At 35.9% G+C, this 18,203-nt stretch overlaps 1 non-coding gene and 1 pseudogene across 1 annotated transcript; both read left to right on the top strand.

The window, feature by feature from the left end:
- The first annotated feature begins 5,579 nt into the window (after positions 1 to 5,579).
- Positions 5,580 to 5,651, top strand: Trnam-cau. The gene has a single exon. It is a non-coding gene; the product is annotated as a tRNA-Met (tRNA).
- Positions 5,652 to 8,523: 2,872 nt separating this feature from the next.
- On the top strand, positions 8,524 to 8,612 carry LOC111624586 (annotated as a pseudogene).
- The last annotated feature ends 9,591 nt before the right edge of the window (positions 8,613 to 18,203 follow it).

Raw genomic sequence — 18,203 nt, 5'->3', positions numbered from 1 at the left:
CTTAAGTAGAAATAAGTCGAAACCAGTTACTTTGTACTCGAATATTTGTAGTCTCGGGAAAAAGTGGAAAGACAAATTTTTATGACAAACGGATACATAAATCGTAAATTTAAGGAAAATAAATTCTAGAGCTGTTTCTGTACCTCGCGCATCTCTCTCATTCATTAAATTTAGTTGTAAATTACGCTACCAAAATAACAGTTAATTTTTTAACATTATACAAGAATTGTACACGTTTTTTTCTACATTCCCTTAAAGATAGGACATACGAAATCGTAATATCACTGGTTTAACATTGAAATCCGTGAGTAATATAAAATCGGAGAGCGGAATAAATATATCAAATATTTTAACGGATTTTTTTAAACTCCCGTCAACTATACAGAAAACTATCATAAAAACATACAGGTAAATTCTTATCGGTTGGGTTAAGTTATAAATCTATACTCGTGATTCACGTAATCTGGCGAGGGCGGCCAAATATCTAGCAGGCGGGCGGCTAACAGCCCGGAACCGGTCCTGGATAGAATTGGATGCGGTATACGTGTAGCATGCATCCAAGGTCCTAGGCTTCCACCGGCTAAACCGGGTGCGGTTGGTGCTCTGTAAAGCGTGTGCGCGAATCTGGCTTTTTGGATGCTGACGATACAGCACTTCCACTCCGCCACTAATATTCGAATATACAATAGCAATCTTATCTTTTTTTCACGTGTAGTATAGAAATTTGTAATAAGATACATAATGCGGTTATGATAAAATATTGTGCGATTATTTTCATATAATTAAAATTAATATTATCTCTAGCTCTTTCAGGCTAAATAAGGACGTTCCTCGAGGTTCAATCTTGGGTCCACTGCTTTTCAATATATATATTAATGATTTATTTAACTATATACCAAAAGAGAATATACTGATGTACGCTGACGATCTAGTGATAACTTATTCTCATACGAACGTTATAGTTCTTCAGGAGAATTTAAATCACATTTTAAAAACTTTAAATAGTTATATGAAAACAATAGATTAGTAATTAACAAAAATAAAACTAAATTCCTCTGCTTTGCAAATAGGAATAAAATAATCAATCCACATCGCTTAAAAATTAAAATAAATGATTATAACATAGAAAAAGTAAATGCTATTAAGTTTTTGGGAGTAACTTTTGACGACAATCTGCGCTGGAATAAACATATAGGTGATGTTGCACTTTCCCNCACATCGCTTAAAAATTAAAATAAATGATTATAACATAGAAAAAGTAAATGCTATTAAGTTTTTGGGAGTAACTTTTGACGACAATCTGCGCTGGAATAAACATATAGGTGATGTTGCACTTTCCCTGGCAAAGTATACTGGGATAAATAAGAAAATTCAAGCTTTTTTAAGCACATCAAGCTCTTGAAACGGCTGTACCACACTTGCATTGAATCTAAAATAAGATATGGTATTGCTGTATGGGAAACCGCATCTCTATACGCTGTTAATAAATGTTCAGATGGCACAAAATCGTTACATGCGTTCAATTTATAATTTAAAGTTTAAATCTTAAACTTTATGGAATCAGTATCTGAACTCTACCGCACCGATAATATTGACAAGATTAGTGAAATTTACAAGAAACTGATTCTATTGAAGGGTTTCAAATATATAAAGGGCAAAAAGGAAAACAGCTTCCTCGGAATTGGTATAGGAGAATGTCACATATCAACACGAGATACTCGTATAATTCGTGAATATAGTCTCCCAATTGTTAAACTAGAGGTGGGAAGATCTGCACCGATCTTTCAATTAATCTTCTATTGGAATAGTCTGTGCAACGATTTACGTAATATATCAAGTTATGAAATCTTCAAAAAAACGAAAAAAACTTAAGCCACAGTGATGTTTGTTCTATTTTTGGACCTGATGTAGAATGTAATTTTCTTTCTCAGCTGCGTCCTGTTTTTTTGTTTTTTTTTTTTTTTTTGTTGGTTTTGTTGATTTTTGTTTTAAGATGCTTATGAAAGGCCAACCTGGCCACAGTGTCTTTTTGGGAAATAAATAAATAAAATAATTAAAAATATGTATTTATTTTTTAGAAAATACAAAGGAAGCGGCGCATCCACCGCTTCTAATGACGGCACACCACTGGTGTATTAGAGGGCCAATTTTATAAAATTTTGGTGGTTAAAGGTCGACTGGGTGGGAAGAAGTCGATCTTTAACAACCTACCCGGCACATCAAGGCTGTTCCCCCTAGGTAGGGAACCGGTTTTAATGTGGCAAGGGGGCCTAGCGGGGATAGGAGGTCCCGCCTTGGTCCCTGATGGAGTCTTTAGACCCGTGCCTAAGGTTCCAGAGATTATGGATGCGTCGAGACTTCGTGATCCCGTCATCTTGAATGTACACTTGGTACCCCAAGGCGCAGTGGCGTAGCGTGGGTGTCAGCCCCCTGGGCGGAGGAAAATTTCGCCCCCCCCCTTATTTAGGTATCTCAATTTAAAAGACTAAAATTCAGTTTCGTCACAGAATAAGTAATGAAAAATTCCGTGTAACACTAGTTAGGTGCAACACTAAAAAAGGTAGCAACACTAGTTGCTACCTTTTTAAAATTGCTGACCCGGACAGTAGGTGAGGTTAGTTCTAACAGAAGTCCCTGACGGAATGTCATTTTGCAATGCGAAGAATAATGTGCAGTGCATGCTGATTCTAAATCAGTTATATACGAATAAATCGTAGAAGCAAAAAAGAAAAAAAAAAGGTCGACAGGTTGCACAAGATATCCCCGGACGGCGAGTCGATTCCCGGACTGTCCGGATGGTAACACTATTCTGTGCTCATTTCAATCGGTCCGAATCGTAGGTGGACGAAGTTATGAAATAAAATGGTTCAAATTCTTAAAAGATATTATTATTTATTGTTAAATTTTGCCGCCCCCTAAACAGTGCCGCCCAGGGCGGGCCGCCCCCACTACGTTACGCTACTGCCAAGGCGGTGCCTGTAATGGGCCGTCAGCCGAACAGCGTGTGGGGTCTTCGGCCCGTCGTCTTAAATGATTACAGACCTTGGGCTTGTATACCAGGTTACAGTGAGGCCTGTTGTCTGTGTGCAATTTCCTATAGGGCTAAGTCTGTAGCTAATAAACAGAGTAATAAGTTCTCTACTAATCTTTATGAGAATGTGTGCAGTGGTTCTCCGCGGCCTCAGATGTGATTTATAAATTCTCCCAAACCTGGAATCTATCCATGACTGGACGAACAGCACTTGGGCTCCATTTTGACATAGTGGTTGCAACCCCACATCTTAACGGGGGGGGGGGTACATTCGCGTCGCTATGGCTGTACTTGTTTGTTCCGACCGCGTGGGTGTCAGGATGGTTCCCTGTAGGTCCGTTAAGGATAGTTGCTGTAGCCGTTACGAACAGGATTCCCAAGGAGGACTTGTCTTTAGATCAGATAAGTGGAGTGTAGTCGATTGGACTTGTCCGATGTAAGTTGGTAGTCTTGCCGTGTTGGTATAGAAACTAAGGGCCATGGATCTGACAGTCCGTACCCTCTGGAATCTGAGACATACAAAGCGAACTCCCGCACCTACCTTTTTTTTGAGTAGGGCGATGTAGAACACTTAACTTCGGAGCTGGTTACTCAACCCTGAGTACTGGTTGCCCGCACTATCTGCGGGAACCCGAGAGTGTAAGGCTAAGATTGACTACTGTCAGTAGTCATGTTGTTGTTAGTCCTCTGACTGAGGACTTTTGTTGAGCCTTTTGCAGCAAGTAAAGGAATTGTAAATTGCTGAGCTAGACCCTCTTCTTGAAGAGGATCCTATAATTTGTATTAGGCGGCGTCCTGTGTGGACGAACAGCTGTTTGGACGTGTCGAGGCTTGCAGCCCTGTCATCTTAAATGTCTATGCACGAGTTAACCCCTTCTTTGGTAGAGGACTCAAGGTTCAGGGTTAATGCGCCAAAACTGTAAAGTGTGAGGATTGGGCTTGAGAGCGAAGAAGGCAACGAAGGCTGATCCCCATTGTACCCCAGAGCCTGAGCATTTATCTGAATATGTCGGGCTCTGCCCCTCACCACCCGGCCATTATGGGCCTGGAAGAACCCATAATGGGCTTGCTAAAAGAGGCCCTCTTAGTGCCCACAGGGCGGAAAGAGTTTAAAAAAAAAGGTATATTAATTAAATAAATAATTTTAATATACAGTGGTGCCTCGTATAATGTACTTAATCCGTTCCAGGTGCACGTCCGTTAAGTGAATAGTCCGTTATACGAAACGCATTTTCCCATAGAAATACATGTTAAAACATATAATTCGTTCCACAGCATAAAATAACCGTACTGTACCATAAAAAAACGAAAATGGAGCAGTCACCAATTATGCCGGGTAGTCAGATGTTGTGAGGAGGAGGTGGAGGAACACTCTTCACACATTCATACAGATACAAACTTTTTACACATTGCAGCGAGTCTTTTTTTTATTGTTTTTTAATCGGATTCAGATTCAGGAGAGGCTACTGGAGCTGGCAGGGTCAACTCCTCTTGTTCCATCCTTTGTTTTTTGGTAGCTGGCTTCTTGAAAAACATGTCCAAGGTGATCTGTTTCTCTCTCTTCTTCAACACCTGTTGGAAATGACGGGCAAGAGTGTCATTGTAGAGATCATTGATCCTGTTGGCCTCAGCTCTGTTTGGATAATGAGTGTTGGTAAACTCCTGAACCTCTCCCCATTCGACAAGGAAGTTTTTGTCAACTTTCACTCCTTCTGATGATTTCTTGCATTGTTTCAATTGAAATCACTTTTCTGTTGTTTTAGAAACCTTGATTTGCACAACACTTGAATAAATGTAAATACCCTGCACTGTGTTGATGTACCTAATAAACAAGGAAGCAAGCCTAATCCAACGCTCTGTACTTCAGATATACTGATAATATATTCTAATAACACTAATATACTATAAAAATAACATATTGTCATTGGAAACGGCAAAAGAGTGGAAACATCATTCGCACTTGTTCGTAGAAAGTCCATTGGTTGCATCACGTAACTGCCGAATGGAAAGTCCGTTGTCCGCAACCAGTCCGTTGCTCGAGTCAGGTAACGGCCAAAAGAAAGTCCGTTATTCGCAGCGTCCGTTATTCGAGGCGTACGTTATACGAGGCACCGCTGTATGTATTTTACCCGCGTTACTAGAAATCGACCTTTTCGACCTAGAAATACCTTTTGGTTAATTTTTTTAATCACAAGTAGGTCTAAATGGCATATTTTATCGAATTATGATAAAATGTGATGCGATGGAGAAATTTGCTAGTCAAATCTGAATTGTACACATAAGATTCTATCTAAATGGCTTAATTTTCTTTAAAGCGGCAATTCATTGCTTATCGGTGTTATTAGTTTCCAGTTCATTGAAATTCCTTGCCACCCTATTACCATACTGGCTATGCTAATTGAAGCTGTTGTTAGTTCCAGTCATTTCATTGTGTAAAATTGTGAAGTTATTCATCATCAGATATTATTTATATTAGTGACAGAGAATCAATTTCACCGTACTTTAAGTAAAAGATATGAAAAGCCGAAAGCCTGCATTGCTTTGCAGAAGCAGAGTGGCGCAGTGGGAGCGTGCTGGGCCCATAACCCAGAGGTCGGTGGATCGAAACCACTCTCTGCTAAAGTTGTAATTTTGTTTTTCTACCCTCTAACTTTGTCTTCTCACGGATTTTAATCCGGAAACGCTGTAGTAAATGGATACTGTTATTTCTTATTAAAATCGAGACAATTCTTACCAACGATAACATTTCCGAATCGACGATTCTTATTTTGTTTGTTCGTTATGAAACAGTGTAAGTGAACGTGACATTAAGAAAATTGGAGTTTTAGTTAATGGCACTTTGCCGCAGGGTCGTAGAGAGTAAAGCCTGGTACTCACATGCGGCAATGAACGACGGAAACAGTTGCCGTTCCGTCGTCTTTCCGTGTCCCGTGTACTCACATGCGGAAATTACCCTACAATTGAAACGCGCCATCTGCCAGCCGTAGATATAAACCAGCTACTACAGTAGGTAGACCACGTGCCAGTAGTCGAAAATGGTGTCTACCGAGATTGCTTTGTTATATCAATTAAACTTTTTAGGTTTGCCTTTGATTCATCGCAAATAAAAAAAAATCTCAAAAACGAATAATTTGGATAGGAAAAATATTCTAAATCGTCGAAAGTTAGGAATATCGAATACTTTCGTCGCCGAATTACGCTTACTCCATTCCCAATACTTTACGCAGTAAGTAAGTCTATTTGACATTAATATTTAAATCGGATAGTAATATAGAGTATAAATGAAATATATTAGCGTATTAGTGTACAAATAAAGCTTTTTAGCTTGCCGACCGCCATAGTTCGAATGCTATCGTCCCACGTGATCTTTATGACGACATTGCTAAACCGTCTTCCTATTGGTCTAATTTTTACCGTGCCGCTTTCCGTCGCGGCAAAAGTTGAAAATTTTCAACTTCGTATTCCGTCGACATCGACGGCAAAAGTGACGTCATTTTGCCGTTCCGTCGACCGTTTCCGTCGTCCGTTGCCGCTTGTGGGTACCAGGCTTAAGTATAAAAAATTTCATTCAGATATATATTTTAATATTTGTTTTAATTACTTTTCACTCGGTCATGTCCAATAGAGTTATCACAGGTTTAAAATACTTGAACCTAATTTCATTATTTCAGAAATCTCACGGAACTTTTTCGATTAGTTCAAAATTAAATGCATGCCGTTTACCCTTCACGGCAACGCCGAATTAACAATGTGAAGAACGGTTTTGCAGTTTGAAATAGAACTGTCTACATAATCGCTGCGATAGCATATTTTATAGTTCCGAGTAAGCAACTTTTCGTTCAAACTGAAACAATGCAACGCCATTAGAAAGTAAGTAATCAGTGCGAAATATGAACGCGGTTGGTGTATTGATAATTACCCAGTACCTATCAATTGAGAATCTGGAAAACGCTTAACGTAAATATGTCACTTTCGATAAGTACGTAAAGTTTATCAAATCGAAATGTAAGTGAATATGCTTAAATACCAGATTTGGTATCAAACAGTTTAGTAGGATTGGAAACACGTGCGCTCAAACAGACACGCGGTCGTCATCACATAAATCGCATTGTAGAAAGCACAAAACTGCGGTTTTTTTTAATTTAAAACTTGAAAATCGGAAGTATGAAATGATTGCAATACCTGTTTTTACCATATGTATAAGTAGGTGATAAAGGAAAGTAACACCGTGATCTACCATGGCTGCAAAAATAAAACAATCAGTCTTCCGTATTAACAAAGTGTTCCGTAGCAGAATGGTGCAGTGGGAGCGTGCTGAACCAATAATCCAGAGATCGGTGGATCGAAACCACTCTCTGCTAACCGTTTCACTTTGCTACTTTCTCTATCGAACATCCTTCATCGTTTTGAGCATTTCAATTTCGTAACGCAGTGGAAACTGGATATTTTTGCTTTTCTTCAGGTCGTGACGAATGAAAGACTCCGATATGCTGATCTAGGGCCTTGTTTCTTTCGTTATTCGTTAGAAAACAGAAACGTTGGCCGTTGCAACGAGTGAAAACGACGTTCTCGTTTTTATTGCGAATTTTTCTCATTCAGAGATTTGAGTTTATGGATATAAGAAAATGTATTTCAGAGAAAGTAAAATTTCAATTTAAAAATCTTTTTAAAAAAATTACAGATCAGAAACGACCATATTACAGCAAGCATTGGGCACTTACAAGTTAATAGAGCAACTGTTACTTGCTGTAACTAAAATTAATAAAATAGCTTAAACACAATTCGGCGAAACTAATTAGTGTTCTGTAGAACAGTCATTATGTGTGTGTCGAAGGTGAAAGAAGGTCGTCAATATAAAGGTGAAAGAAGTATAAATTCATAGTAAAGCAATTAAGTAAGAAAGAAATTGTTCTCTTGGCAGCATCGTGGAATTAAGCACCCGCTGCTATAAAACGGAACATCGCAGCTGCGAAAAATAACCCATCAGCGTGAAACTAAAATATCACGTAACACAAATATTGAAATTAGTGCTTCACCATCGTTTACTATCTGACAATGCAGTGACATGATATTGCAATTATCAAGTACAATTGCCAAAAGCGTAGTATAGAATTTTAATAGCGTTCGACTTCTGATGATTGTAGCTCGTGATTCCGAAGAACGGAAGTGTAGTGCATAAAATAATTATTAAGGTCAAATTAAAGTATTCTTAATACGAGCAGGCCAAAATCCAATTGATCTTGGCAGGTTCGGATGTTGTAACCATCGCAGGATGTAAAGCGTGCAACTATTGATCGTCGATCGTTGGCCAATAACTTATCTGCGATAATTTCAAGAAATTTCCAAAAGCAATCGTTCGAATTTACGAACCGCGATAGTTAAATATGCAGGCTGGCGATTAACTGCTATCTGACGATAAACGTAAACACACCCGTGAAGACGCGTATGTTGAAATTGTTGGTATATATAGGGTCGCACCGTTAGTATTCAGCGTACAACTTCGGTCATACATATTCTAAAATTGGAACGAAACAGAGAAGATTAGCCTGCGCAAGTATGACACGCAAAATTCCATATTTTTTTTTTTCATGTAAATATTTGAATCGTTTCCGCAGCGAAACGAACCAGGCGAGCGTTTATATCTGAAAACATACTATGTCCATTCTGTGAAAGCTTATTAACGCTTTCTTCTTATGGAAAAGTGCGTGTGGATTTAAAATTAATATTCGAAATATTTTTATGCGTAAATTTAGGTCATCTTCAGGAAATACGAAATGAAGCATTGGAACTTTAAAAAATCGAAATTTACAAATTGAGTTTTGCATAACAGGTATAATTTAAAGAAAAGGTCATATTAAAAGATTCCTTGCCTGTTTATTTTAAAAAGCTTTAAACATTCTTTTTAATTAAGTAAATGGCGAAAATTTAAGGAATTGAAATAATTTGTATTTACAGTTACACTTGAATTTTTCAGAAATCTGTTTTAGATGAAAACAAACATTCATAGTAAAATAAATGCTTCAGTTAGAGGGAGTGATGAGGGAGAAACTAGTTATGATACACGACGTGTTTTTCATCGAAGTATAAAAATTGAAGTTAGAAACACCGAGTTATAAGTGTATTCAAAATCTGAGCGTGCAGCCAGCAGTTCTCAGCACCTCTGTTCAAAATCTGAGATGACTTCCGGTTGCTGCCAGGGTATTTCCAGCAAACTGCAAGTCAAACTCCATACATCAGCAAACAAGATGGCAGCCACCACGAAGCTCTTAAGAGCTATATTTTGCGTTGACAATAATTTTGAATTTAATTTATTTGTGGATGAATAAACTCTGAATAAATTAAAATTCGATCAGTACATTAGACTAATCGAATATTTTAATATATTAGTATATTTATGTAAGACATCGTATAATTTTATTAGTTTTTAAAGTATAATCTTAGGACTGATTAAGTTATTTAAAACTCCCGCGGAAATTTAAAAAATCTACTCTCTCTTTTCGAAATATTCATTTTTCATTAAGCTTTTCTCGTTAAATAAGTTCAAAAATAAATTTAACGTAACGTGGAAGTCCACATCATTTGCCATTCTTCTTTTCCGATATCCCTGGCAGTCAGCGTTTGTGTTCTCTCGAAAACGCCAGCAGTTGCGTCACTTCCGGCAGCATCTCGCTGGATTCATGCTGAGATTTTAAATATGCTTCATGTGAAGCACGAGGAAAAACATCCTCTTAATTCCCACAGAACAAAGAACAAATAGGCCTATACATATATAACAAATTTAATAGAAGTAAATATAATATAGAATCTTTTATACTTAATTCGTTTTGATTATATATAATACAGTATATTGTGTAATTCAAAATCGTTTACTACTTCATCCACTAGTTAAATACACAAAAAATTTTAAAACAAAGTAAAATAGAATTTAGAGATTGATTGGCTCAATGCATTGGAGCTAGAGGCCTCAATTGGTTACTTGGTGATGTGTTGTTAAACTTGAGCTTCTAGGAAGGCCTCAATTTTACTCCTGCTTCGAATCCACCCTATGAAAGATGTTAGCAAGAGACAGCATATGGCCAAAAATATCGAAAAAATTCATTTCCTTTTGCCATTTTTTAAAAAACAAATTAAATGCTGTGGCACCTCGTACTTCGAACAACTCTAACTTCTAACACTAAATTCGACAAAAATTTGCCTCGGATTTCGAATGATGCTTCAGAGTTCGAACTATGCACTGAAAAAATGCGCTCGAATCGTAAATGCAAGTCATCTCTCGCTCCCGCATTACACTCGTATGTTTTCAGCGCTTTTTCGTTTCTTTTTTTCTTTCTTTTTTTGTATGTTTGGTTATATATATTGTTGTTTTTCACGATTTTTAACAATTTCTTCCTGAAATTTTTCTTAGTCCACATCTTTTGAATGCCACGTACATTGTTTATCTGTCAGTTCAAAATTTCTCAAACGAAATTTTTAAACCACATTTGCATATTCGAAGCTTAGGAACATCTTCCCCACACACATTACGAACCCTTTTTACTGTTTGTACGGCGTTAGATCCTTTCCGAAATTCATAAAGAATAGCATGCCGAATATATTTTCTAACTGCGGACATTTAGACTCGATTTTATTGAAACAAAATATGAAGTAAAACGTTTAAAATAAACTTCTAAACAGTGATGTGTTAAATTTCACGACTGTTATAATTAAATCACACAACTATGCTGAGTAATGGCAGCTGTTAAAAAGAGACAAAAACTTTCTGTTCGATTCAATATAACTTTTACTTATTAACTATGGAATCCGAAAAGGGTGTGAGAGCAACAAAATCTAAAAGGTTGTAATATCGATAATTAAAATGAAAAAGGAACTTATCGCGAAACATGAAAGTGACACGTGTAGCGGATCTAGCGGTCATCTTTAAAATGCCGAAGTCGACTATATGCGACCAGTAAATGTAATTTTCAGTTTATTATAGAGGAGAAGGTGGTATTATGGAACACCAATTACATTTTAGTGAATTGTAAACAAGGTATCATAACTACACCTACAGTTTTTGTGCGAAAAGTACCGGTAACTAGTAAACTAAATGTTCCTAATTGGATTTTTCGCTAGTGTAATTATAAGTATGGTTTTTGAAGGCTTTTGTACAAAAAGCCGAAAGTAGGCTTAGAGAAAATCGGGTGGTAATATGGAACCTTACTGTATATTTTCAAAAAATGCTTTAGGAAACAAATAGGAAAGGACAAAAAATGTTAAATAATTACCAAATTATTTACTCCAATGTATTTTATCGCAAAAATGCTTTTATAATAGAAAAATATGACCTCCGTCAACAATATATATTCCAGCAGCTCTTTTTCGAAATTCTCGGGAAGAATTGGCTTTCTACTTAGTGTCTTTTTCACAAATTGCTCTGGAGGAATGTCTGCTTGCAAATAGAAAGTTCAGAGGAGTTGAGTTCCATATTACTGTAAAAGCACCAATGGGGTCCATATTTCACGCATCGCCATCTTGAATTAACTTATGTCTGTCAAGACCAAAATTTAAAAAACGTGAACATCACACAGATTAATACGTACCCCTAAGTCTCTGGAACGGAATACATGCACCAGTGAACCTACAACTACACGATTTATATTTTAAAAATAATTAAATTCACTTAGCATTCAAAACTTGCGAATTTTGAAAAAAACAAATTTGCTGATTAAATACGGACAACTGTTTAACTGAAGTAAAACGGGTTTTCCCCTTGCTATGGATGTATGCCTAGTTCAGTTCAGCCACATTCCGCTACAGTTTGCCTTTATTATCAGTTCGAAATGAGGTGGTTCCATAATACCCGCAGTGTTCTATAATACCACCTTCTCCTCTACATTATTTACATATTTTATTTATTGTTTCGTGTTTTGATTTATTATTAGGACATTTAACTGTGTCATTTTTACCTTAAATTATGTGTATTTGCCGTTTCAAGTTTATAAAAATGAGTATTTTTTAGGATCTGGGAATGAGTTAATTCGCTTTCCATTTTTTCTTATGGGAAAAACTGCTTCGGACCTCTAACAACTCGGAGTTCGAACAACCTCCTGAATTGAATTAAGTTCGAAGTACGAGGGACCACTGTACATAGAACGTTTTTATTGATAAAAAGTAGACTTGAGCAATTTTACTTTTTGTTAGTAAAATAATAATTTTTAGGCGTTGGCGCTTCAGGTCCCAAAGTTTTCTCCGGGCCCAGGGAAAAAGATCCTCAGCTCTCCCCTTCTCGATGTCCCTGGAAAACACTACCATATAACGAGAAATTATTTATTGTGACATCAGCGGCGGCCTTATCCATTGCGAGGCTCTGGGCGGCAGATCTTTGCGAGGCCCTGGGCGGCAGATTTTTGCGAGGCCCTTGTCCTTTGTGCAAAGTATGTGAATTGAAATAGTAGGCATTTATTAATATTAATATATACTGTACTATAAATTAAATTTATTTTATTGTTATAACTAATAGCCAAGGATAAAATAAAAAGTTTTAAATATCAACTTTTTTCTACTTGGTTGTTGCGCGAGGCCCCGGGCGATTGCCCTGTTCGCCACCCCCTAAGGCCGCCACTGTGTGACATTGTCACAATGCCGGGCTGCAATTTTTAATCATATTCTTAATTTACAGCAGAACCTCGATTATCCGAACCTCGATTATCCGGATTTTCGATTATCCGGATTGTTCAAAATAAACAAAAATTTTACGAATTTGCTGATTTGCACTTCGCGAATTACGACACTGTTTATGTACTTGATGGAATGCATAACATTTCTTGTTTCAACAACGTCTCATCCGGCACAGTGATCGTAAACTCTTAAATACATTTTGCGTCGTAATAAAAATATAACTTGACATACGTATTTATAAATAATTTATACTCAAATTACATCATTTCTATAACTAAGGGCGGCGTAAGGCATGGGCAACGTGGGTCACCACCTGCGCCTCGAAGGTTTATGCATTACTTAAAAGCCGAGAACGCGACGAAAAATTTTACTCGTCATAAAACGATAAATAGTTTGTCAAATTTTTATTCATAAATTTTTATTTTATAAAATCCGTCTTCTTGAACCGCCAGAGGGTCTTTTAAACAATAGCTAGTCTGTTAGCGCTAGTCAGTAGTACCGTGTTTCCCCGAATATAAGACATCCGCAGAAAATAAGACCTAGCACTGGTTTTGCTGAATTGCGAAATATAAGACCTCCCCCTGAAAGTAAGACCTAGCAAAGTTTTTTTAGTCCTAACGGTCATCGACAGATGGTTCAAAGTGGCCGTTGGCTTTTTGAAAGTACAGCCACTGATTGGTCAGCAGACAATTACTCCACACGGCATGATTTGCATAAGACTATGGCTTGGGAATCACAGATTTGCATAATGTTACGGCTGTTACGTAATATTAAAACGATGGCTAATTGGTCGGCCGGGAATCACGCCACATGACATTTGCATAGTGCTACGGTTCAGTAAGCACTAATGGGTCATCGAGTCCGATGTTGACGCTATAAAAAGGCGACAGTTCGACACACCGGATATACGTCACTCTCGTCTAAGTTCGACTTGGGAATTTTTTTGTTCAATAATAAATGTGAATTCTTCTTCCTGAAAAAAATAAGACATTCCCTAAAAATAAGACCTAGTGCATTTTTCAGAGCAAAAATTAATATAAGACACTGTCTTATTTTCAGGGAAACACGGTAGTACAAATTCAATAAAACATTTGTTTCTTGAAAATTTGATCACGATTTAAATACAGTATTTATTTTGAATATTACCGATATATCATCGAAAAGAAAACGTGTTGTATTATCTGATATCATTAAAAGACAAATTAAAGTATTTGTTTCGATTATCCGGATTTTTCCTTATCCGGACCACCTTCATCTCCAATTAGTCCGGATAATCGAGGTTCTACTGTATTCAATTTAAAATATATGTTCTCCATCTCAAATTTGTACTGTCTTGCCTCTGTACATCATGCTTTTCCTGATGACAATGGAGTCATGCTGGTCATCTATCTAACTCCTTTCAGAGAACAAGTTTTGAATTGAAATAACGTGACTTCCGGTTTACATTGGAAGTTCGTATATAGTTAATCGGGGCCTCTTGCCTCGGCTTTCATCTATCTGACTCCATTCTCGAGATTAAGAAAGCACAGACAGTCAGCGGCGACAGTGGGAATTTATACCGGTAGGTCTACATTTTTTCGAATCGAAACTATGTCTAACTTGTGATATCTAATGTAATCACTCGTATTTTGGAAAAACCTGTAACATCAACTGCCAACTATAAGTAGTGGTGATGAAGAGTATTATTTTTATTGTAGAGTCCCAAACAGTGATTAAATTTTGACTCGATGGAGTTTCGAAAATTCGAATTTTGGTCAACTTTTGACCTGATTACGTATTTAAATTTGGTCCGTTATAGGGGAGTCTCTACGAAAACTCGAGCGACCAAAAAATGGCAAGATTTGGTGCGCTTATATCTCCTAAACTAACTATAAAGGATAATCTAACGATTTAAATATTTTTAGATAGGGGGATTTAGGTTCGTATCCAAGGTAGTGGGGATGTGCATAATGAGGGGGAATAGTGCTTGCGCATGAACAATGAAAATGGCGACGCCGCGCGGTGTTTGGGAAGTGTAACTTTGGAGAGCACGAAGAGATAAGATAAGACGTTGAAATTAATGTCAATTTGTAGAGTAGCAGGATCTAACAATATTATTGAGCAATAATAACCGATGAAAAAAAAATTTATAAAGTTATAAGCCGATAAATGTGCCGAGTTGAAGAAATCTTTCATAATGTCAAAAATTGCAAAGGAATATGAACAGAAATGTAAGAAATGTATATCATTGGAAAGAAAACTTCAAAAGGAATCAGAAAAGCCCAAATTGTCCAAGACTGAACGATGCAGGTTGTATAAAGAGCGTAAGAAAACCGAGCATGTCAACACCGGGGGAGCAATCCACTCCCTATTTTCATAGTCGTACTCCACTGTGCGTCGTATCGATGTTTGTAAAAATATCTCGACTTAAGGATGCGGTGTAATTATTTATGATGTTTCAGTATCACACGAAAACTAAAAATAATTCATACATTCAAAACCTCGTTATCCTAGAGTGAAAGAAAAAAAAAAGACTATGATAAAAATAAGATCAGACCGGAATCAACATTAGTATAAACAACTTTTAGAGAAACTGAGAGAACAAATGAAAATTTTTATTTCCATTATTCTGCTGTAGATCTACAAATTAGAGAGATACATAAGTGAATAACACACAATTGTTTCAGATTACCAAAGATTATTTACTCTTGCAAAAAACATTTTCGGGTCTACTAGAGTCATCATCAGTTTGACATTTCCATGAACTTTTCTAAAATGGCAAATTTAAATCGTCAAACTGATGATGGCTCTACTAGAGCCGAAAACGTCTTTTGTACTAAATTTTGCTAACCTGAAGAAGCAGTTGTATATTATTAATTTATCAATATGGTACCAAGTTTAGTTAACTTTATACAGATACACTTACAAGTTCTTAATTAACTGTTCTACAAAATTAATATTAACTCTAGATGAGTTTGTTGTTTGTTATTTTAATAAGTTTTATTTTGTCACAGAGTGCTTCAAAAAATCAATTTTTAACATTTAAAATGTACCTATCATTTTTCATAAAACAAAACAGGTAGATCTAATATACAGTAACATGATATTAATGAATGTTTATTTACATTTTCAGAGTCAAGTCTTCATTTATTCACCATCGTTATCAATACAAGACTGGAATCATCTCCATACTTCTCGTGTTAACAATTTTTTTGAAGAACCACAAGACCATCGAATTTAACAGATACATAAACAATAATTTTAATAAACTGTCTAGAACAGAAGTTGTCCACCTTTTTACTTTTTGGGCAAAATTAGAAATTTACTTATATTCAGCGGGCCACAAAGGTACTTTATATAAAATATATGCTTTTAAAATGTTCAAAATATGAATATCAAATTTTAATAACAAATTTATATATACTGTATATAATTACAAAAGATACTGTATTATTGACAGTAAAAAAAATTATATTCACACAAGATAAAAATAAATTCAATGCAATTTTTGACATTGCTTTCCTTTTATAATATTGTCAATATCTCCGTTTATGGTACTGGTCTTAATTCTAAGAATGTTAGTTAAATGGGAATCACTCAATCTATTTCTTTTATCAGTTTTGATGTTTTCATGCACGAAAAGAATTGTTCACAACAATATGTACAGTACTACCCACATTCATAACAGTTTTCTAGATAAAACAATTTTCTGGCACCAATTACGTCATTACGACTTAAAAGTGTATCCAGTGAAACGAAAATAATTTTTATGATATACTTTACCAAACTAAATAAAAATGTACCTAAAAAGTCTAGGGTGCAGTGGGCCGCGGGTTGGACATCCCTGGTCTAGAAGTTACACAATTAAATTGTATAGCTTTTATATTCCTTTCTATTCTAAAGATTCGAAAAATAGCTGCAATCTCTAAGATTAAACTTTTCATCAATTGTTTGATATAATAATCTAATTTTCTATTGAATAAAAATAAAATAAATTCATTTTATTTAATTGAAATCATCTACAAATAGAAAAAGTTTAGATAATAACTGTCATGGTTAGAAAAAATTAAAGTGATTAGAAACAAGAGGAAACATATAATACTCGAAACACTATTAATATAGCGACATTTTTACGGTATTTAATTAGACTGTCCCAAAAGTCCGTTAACAGTTCAAAGCGTTTTATTACAGTTTTGTAAAGATGATATTTGTTCAATAAACAATTTACAACATATGAATTTTCAGTTGTTGCATTTTTGGCAGTCTTGTTTGAGTAATAACCTTGGGTTAACTCAGTTTTGGACCACCTTTTTTTTTCTTAAACCTATTTATTTTTATAATGTGAAACGTGAAAATGCAGGTGGAACTAGATTTCTATCGATTGTTACAAAAAAAAATGTAAAAAAAAATAATGATAATTCGAAATTATTAAATTTTTTTTAAATATAAGGATAATCCAATACCCGCAAAAATGACGAAGTAGATATTACTGTATTATTGTCAAGGTCAATAGATGGCATCACCAGCAATATTGGCATCATGATGTATACAGCGATACCCCGAACTTACGCGATAGGTGGGACCAAGCGATAACCGCGTAAGTCGAATTCGCGTAAGTCAAAGTATAATTTCGCAATTTGTGTAAAATCCAAGTCGGATGTATGTAAGCTAATAAATGTTCTCGTTAATCTTATCTCGTCTTTCGATTCGTTCACGGTTACAAGAAATCGCCACATAAAGTCTCTCAAGTCTCCGTAGATATAACAAACACAGAAATAAATAACACAAAATAAATTGTAGCTATGTGTCGATTCCGCGCGACATTTCCGAACATGGGGAGTGAGTAATCAAGAGCTGCGTGGCGTTCAAACAAAAGACGAATCGACGAGATTTGAAAATCGCGTAACTCCGGTTTCGCGTAAGTCGGGGTAGCGTAAGTCAGGGTAGAGTAAGTAAGTATTACTGTATTTCAGAATATGGCTAACATTACGCTGACAATAATTTGTCTTCAAATATACGTTTTGTAATATAAAACGAAACTATTTAAGATTAATCTTGTTATTTTATATGATAATGACGCTACAACATGCATTTAAGGTGCCTTAATTTTGCGAAGATATATGCATTTTTAAGTCATTCTGATGTCTTTCTTACATATTTAGTTATGAGATAGAGTAAAAATGGCGTCAATTTACATAAAAACCGTACACTATTTTAATAAAACGAATACGCCTTTATTTAAATATATTATTGATCATGCAAAATTATTCTGGTAAAAAAAATTAAACTCGAACGAGCAATTATTTATTGTGACATCGTCACAATGCCGGGCTGAAATTTTTAATCATATCCTTAATTTATTTAATTTAAAATATATGTTCGCAACCTCAAATTAGTAGTGTCTTGTCCCTATACTGTACAGGTAACCCCCGTATAGCACGGCACTTCTATAGCACTGATTCGCTCTAACACGGTTCGAGAATTAGGACCATCCCCGTATAACACGGTGGTTTTATAACATGGGTTCACTCTAACA

Source organism: Centruroides sculpturatus, unplaced genomic scaffold, assembly GCF_000671375.1.
Source record: "Centruroides sculpturatus isolate CEXI.00-Female unplaced genomic scaffold, Cexi_2.0 scaffold15, whole genome shotgun sequence".
NCBI lineage: Eukaryota > Metazoa > Arthropoda > Arachnida > Scorpiones > Buthidae > Centruroides > Centruroides sculpturatus.
This window is presented reverse-complemented; position numbering and strand designations above follow the sequence as displayed.